General features: G+C 45.7%; 1 protein-coding gene across 1 annotated transcript in view; it reads left to right on the forward strand.

The window, feature by feature from the left end:
• The first annotated feature begins 549 nt into the window (after positions 1 to 549).
• Positions 550 to 6,000, forward strand: part of numbl (NUMB like endocytic adaptor protein) — a 98,974-nt gene continuing 93,523 nt past the window's right edge. Inside the window, exon 1 of the mRNA XM_012872658.3 lies at positions 550 to 1,015. The gene's annotated coding sequence lies outside the window, so the exon portion shown is untranslated. The remainder of the gene's footprint in view (positions 1,016 to 6,000) is intronic.

Here is a 6,000-nt window from a genome sequence, read left to right on the forward strand (position 1 = left end):
TCCTGAGTCTTCATTGTCCTCTTCTTTTCCTAAACTTATGTTCTATAACAAACCTTTGAGGCATTTCACAGCACCGCTGCTTAGAGTCAATTAAGCTCAAGCGCACTTATTTTATTAATTAGGTGACTTCTGAAGGCAATTTGTTGCACCAGATTTCGTTTAGGGGGTGTCACAGAAAAATGGGCTGAATTCATATGCATGCCACACTTTTCAGATTTTTTTTTTATTTATTTTTTTTTATTTTTTTTTTTAAAACTGTAGAAAGTACATTATTTTATTGGTTTGTACGTCACAGAACCCATATCATTACAAATATGTTATTTGTAACTGGGAACATCGCACACTTTAAAACAGCATATTGTTATGAAACTGTGAAGGGGCCCCTTTGGGAAACAGGGTAGGTTTCTCTGCAGTGGCGAGTAATATACCGCACGGTGGCGCAGTTGAGAGAATGAAACCGAACCCTTTTCCCCCTTTCTTTCTTTTTTTCTCTCTCTCTTTCTGTCTGTCTTTTTTTTTTTTTTTTTTTTTTTTTTTTTTTGGAAAACATCAATGGGAAGCTTGGATTTGCATGTCCGGCCGCCTGTGCCAATGGGCTCCCTGGGAAGGCTGGGTTAGCGGGTGGAGCCGGGGGTAGCGGCCCAGTAAGTGCACAGTCAACAACCAAAGCATCCGAGGTTACTACAGCCGCACCAAATTCCCAGCGAATGCCCTCACACTGTCTAGTTTATTCCTCCTGCTAATTCCGCTCCGAGTGGGAGAGCGCCGCCGCTGTGAACCCGTTCATCACCATTATTCCAAGGAGTGCTTGCGCACCGAGCGGCTCGGTTTGCGGCTTCGCTTCGCCTCCACACATCGCCTTCCTAACGCGGATCCAGAAGGTTCAGTGAAATTCCCCATCCCAGATTCCTCGATTGATTTGAGTATTTTTTTATTTATTTTTATTAATCGCCCGGGGTCCTGGATTTACTCAGAGGAGGAGCAGAGGGGAGCCGATCATCCGTCGATCTCTTGGGTGAGTTCAATCTGGCATCAATCCCCGGTGTCTCCAGGGTTGTGACGCGGTCACGTCGTTGTAATAAAGGAATAATAACGAGCCCGTTAAGATTTTCTAGCGGTGTGTTACTCAGCGTGGAGGTCATTAAACATCCCAGCCAGTGCTGCTGCAACGTGGTTTATACGCATCTCTCCCTATGTGAGAAATGAATGAAACGGGGCCGTACCGGCCGGTCCTATAATTGGATGCAGCCGTGATCCACGATCAAGGACCAAAACCGGCCGATCAGCTCTTCTGAAGCAGGGCTCCGGATTGAGGGGCATCCTGTAAGCAGTCTGCAAAGGATGCAACTTTACGGCGCTGTTGTAAGGACCCAGCCTCATCAATGAGCCCTGCTCAGGCAATCCTGCCATGATTCTGGGTTTATTGCGTCCTTATGGTCCCGAGGATGACATCATTAATATCGATTTAGCCGTAAAGTCTCAAATTAGCTTTTTTTTTTGTCCTTGTGGCCCCTGAAGCAAGGCACGTTGGGTTTTTAACACTACTGGTAGATTATAGCCGTCTCCATGATTTTCCATTGACGCACTTTAAAACACCCTGATGTTTGGGGTCAAAGTGCATCCTATTGAGCGTTGGTTTTCTGCTGGAAAAATGAACGTGGCCATATGTGTGCAAACCTGCCTTCCAGGACGACTTTCATTAAATGTTATTTTTGAAGGGGGGGGGGGGGTTGCTTTTAAGAATGCACACACATGCACACGCTTGGACAATTGGCACATGCCTTGGTACACAGGCCGTTGTAAATGCATGCAGCCCTATTGTCTGAGGGTCTCCATCTGTTCCGTGACAAGGCATTCCTCAGACAGCCAGTCATGCTGCGAGGGCTGGGTGGGTGGGTGGGTGGTGGGGTCTGTCCAGACCGAAGGGCTCAGAGCGAGGTCAGAGTCACATGAGGTGCATTAACAGGGAAAGGTGTCCCAGCCTCTCAGTGTTTTGATTTGATCGGCCGCCTCGTTTAGGGACGGAGGATAGAAGGTTGGGAGGACTCGTTTAGTCTAAGGTGAGACCTGGTTTAAGGCTGACATTTGTCTGCATCCACGTTTCACTTGTGAACACTTGAATGTCTCGGCGGCGCACCTGAACTTTCTCCATCGGGTGCCCCAAAGGCGAACTATTACGACTGACATTTCTGTGGAGGGGTGCCAAGAAAGTCACCAGAGAGGAAGGACACGATGCGAAAAGTATGCGGTTAGCGGTTTATGGCAGACTGAAAAATGATACTTTACATTTTCCCCTCTCATTTCCATTCAATATAAGGCAGGAGGGGGGGTGGCTAGTTCTTGCATGAAGTGCACAAACAGAAGTTTGTAACCGATTGCAGCTGATTTCCTACATGCAGCCCAAACCAAACGTGTCTGAGAAATCTCGGATTTAACAGCACCGAAAGAAAGAAGGTAGATTTGTGGATATAGGACATACCTGCTGCGCTGTAACATGGACTGCTAGGGGGTCCTAAGTTTGGTCCACAATGGGGGCTTGTGTTCATTCAAGGATTCGAAAAGAGGGAAGACAAGTTGTGGTTTTCCACTGCAGGATGTGAGCTAACACCGTTGTGTTTGCTCCGGCTTTGGGGGGGGGGGGGCGCTCGTTTCTCAGTTTGCACCCCCGTTACATGCTGACTTGTAGCCATTTTTGACCTTCAAACATTATTGTATTGAACCACTGAATTTCAGTTGATTTCTCTTAGAAGTTAAATATTGGTAGTTAAAAGCTCAAGTCTGATGCTTAACTTTATTTGATTCCCGATTATTTAGAAAGCATGGCGGCTTGGCATTGTCACACATCCATATAGAGTAGACTATTATCAAAAAGATCCTCTTGGTCGTCGGTTTTCACAAGAGCTATGGAACATCTTCATGGCGGGTACAGAGCTATGCACCGATTGGTGCCAAACCGTCCTGTAGGCGTGAAAAACGGAGGTAAGAAATGACCAACACTGCACCACCACCCTTAGGGAACGGCTCTGGTGAAGCATAGACACTGATTAGTGACACTCGGCAGATGAAGACATGAAATGTAGAGCTGAACATGTGAGACATATATAACACGCTCGTTTCCATGTAACCGTTTTGATCAAAACCTTCAATCTCATTACAACTTTTGTAATTTCTGACTTCATAAAGGCCTGGCTATTTGAACCCTGCTGCTTGTCAATCATTGTTTCAGTTTGACCTAATTTAAGCGGCACACACCGCCCATGTCTTTATATAATCTTGAATACGTCGAAAAAGTTAGAGAACAGTAGACCCCTGCTCTTTTAAAAAACTAATTGTCTACGGGAGTCCTTTTGCCTATTAGGCGTTGCAACCACTCGCAGCCATATTTAGACTCTCCTCCGTCATTGTTTTTAGTCTCCGCTCTTCAAAAGCTAAACTGTTTTCGCAAACTGATGTCAGACTTCAGTGCAGTCACTGCCTCCCAATGTGATTCTGGAGGAACCAACACTGTGAAGGAGACGGACGTGTTTAGACCAACAGTGAGGTGCAGTCGGTGCGAACGTTCGCACGTATATTTGCCTCGAATTTAACTGAAGCAAAAAGTCCGCTCCCGTGTGCTTTGAAGCCGCGGCTAGACGAAGCCTGACGTTGGTTTCTGACGTTCCGACTTGAAGAACCCCGTGGGTTCAGAGTCGGGGTCTAGATCTTCTGCCCAGATGGAGATCCGGAGATGCAGGTAGATGATGGGGGACATAAAATAGCTGCTGTGTAACGAATCCCTTCTGAAACTCAGCCATCAACAGCAAAATGTAATTGCAGCGCCCCCATTGACACAAACACACACACACAAACACACACACACACGCGCGCGCACACAGGTCTACCCACTCTCCATTTCCCCTCAGACCATTTCCCTTCCACCACAGCTCTGATTGCTGCATTAGGACTTGACTCTCTTTCCTTTCACACACACACACACACACACACACACACACACACACACACACACACACACACGCAAGGAGGAGGGTGGGTTCTGTTAAAACCACAATACAACTGGGATCAAAGGTCATCCAGCTGGCCAATCAAGGAGCCGTCTGGTTGGAGAGAGACTCCCCCCCCCCCTCACTCCCCACCACCCCGCCCTTTGGAGCTGGTCAGGGTGGGTCTGCTAAACAGTCAGCTCCGTTTCCAGCCCCGGCCCCTGCTACTGTCTCCACATTGTCCTTCCTCTGCTCTGTGGAGTCTCATGCGAGTCAACTTTATTCCCAGTTTGCAGACGGTGCTTGGCTGCTTTATGACTAGTTTGCAATGCTTTTGAAACCTGTCGGCTCTGTGAAGCTTGAACTGCCGAGACTTGAAGGTGAAATACTGCAGGCATAAAAAAGCATGACGGAAACTATAAAACATGTCGGCTCTGGGCTACGTTTCTCGATAATGGGAGTGCTTCACAGTGACTGATCTTGTTTTGGAGGATTTAGAGCGTACTGTTAGCGCTGTGCCTCTGTGAAGGCTTCCTCTGCTCAGACCCACCTCTGCATATTATGCCATTTAAAACGTGTTCATTTATTTCTGCAATTCAGTTGCAATTATATCAATTCAATGCACACAGACTGATGTCTTACATTTTACACATTTATAACGTGTCATTTTAATCCTTAGGCTCTACCCCATATGTTCAGTTTTTCCGATAATGTAAATATTGCATAAGCCCGATAAACAAAAAAATATGTAAACTGAGAAAAGTCATTCTAGTTAAAAGTCTGTCTGTGTACGGTAGAGTATATCCTCACAATACATGGTCGGGGCATAAGTTATTGCATCAGTGCAGTGTCATGGAGGCGATCTGCCTGTGGTTCTGCTGGTGTTCAGAAAGTCCAGCTTGTTTTAATGCACATTTATTTAATTGCATTGTCTGTACTGTACTGAGTCTGAAAACAACACCTCAAGCTATTTGGATTCTGTAGCTCTCCCTCTTCCTCCATATTCTGGGTGCAGCAGTGAGCACGGGGTACTACTCGTATGAACGCATCTGTGTGTGGGAAACGCACTTCTCCACCATCAATCCATGCCTTATGAATACTGCCCAGGCTCTTGCTTCAAAAAGGTGAACCTTTTTCTCGGACACTTTTACCTTCCACTCAACTTTCCATCAACAGGGACTCAGCAGTTGCCCATCAAAGCTGACCGTCATCATGGAGGGTTTCAAACACTGTCTGCACCTGTCAGCTCAGCAGTCTTCCCCATAGTGTGTAGGCCATCACATAGAAATGACATTTCTGTATTAGAAATGTATTTGTTTTGGCCTGATATAAATAATCTGAGCTGAATTAGTTAATGGCAATAATGAATTCATTTTATGTCTAATTAGGTGATGGTCATAATAATTACAATTAACAGAAATCATCATTGTCATTATTATTATAAATGATTTAAGTCTTCAGTGATATTCTAATCATACAGAAGATGTATGTCAAAGCAGTTCAAAGCCTAGAGGTAGTATCATAATTCTGCCTGCCGACTCATTAAAACTAGTTAGAAGATCGTAATCCCAGGAGAGAGATTGGAATGAGTTTGAATTGGAAAAAGAGGAATTGAGGAAGAGGAGGTGCCCAGTGTGGACTGCTGAGGTGAAAAGGAGTGGGCGTGGCCACAGGTTACCAGTTTCAAGGCATACCAAGGTATGGAGAATTAATTTGAAAAAAAAAAAAAAAAACACTGAACTGGTTTCTCATACCATTTGTACCGTCTAAGGTCCGTCCAAAAAGAAGCCCCTCCCACGCTTGTTGCTGCACACTGTCAGTTAACTGGCTGAAAGGCGGCTGCGACGTTTTTCCTTATAAGAAAGAGAAATTTGTCTGTTTTGGAAAAAACGCCCGGTCAGTTTCCGGCCAGTGGCAGCTAAAGGCGACCCACCCAGCTCTCTACAGACACCATGTCTGTTAATTAACCAGCTTTTCCTGAGCAGACAGCCTTACCAACCAGATGATGCCAGTTAACATA

This window comes from Fundulus heteroclitus, chromosome 18 (assembly GCF_011125445.2).
Source record: "Fundulus heteroclitus isolate FHET01 chromosome 18, MU-UCD_Fhet_4.1, whole genome shotgun sequence".
Taxonomy (NCBI): domain Eukaryota; kingdom Metazoa; phylum Chordata; class Actinopteri; order Cyprinodontiformes; family Fundulidae; genus Fundulus; species Fundulus heteroclitus.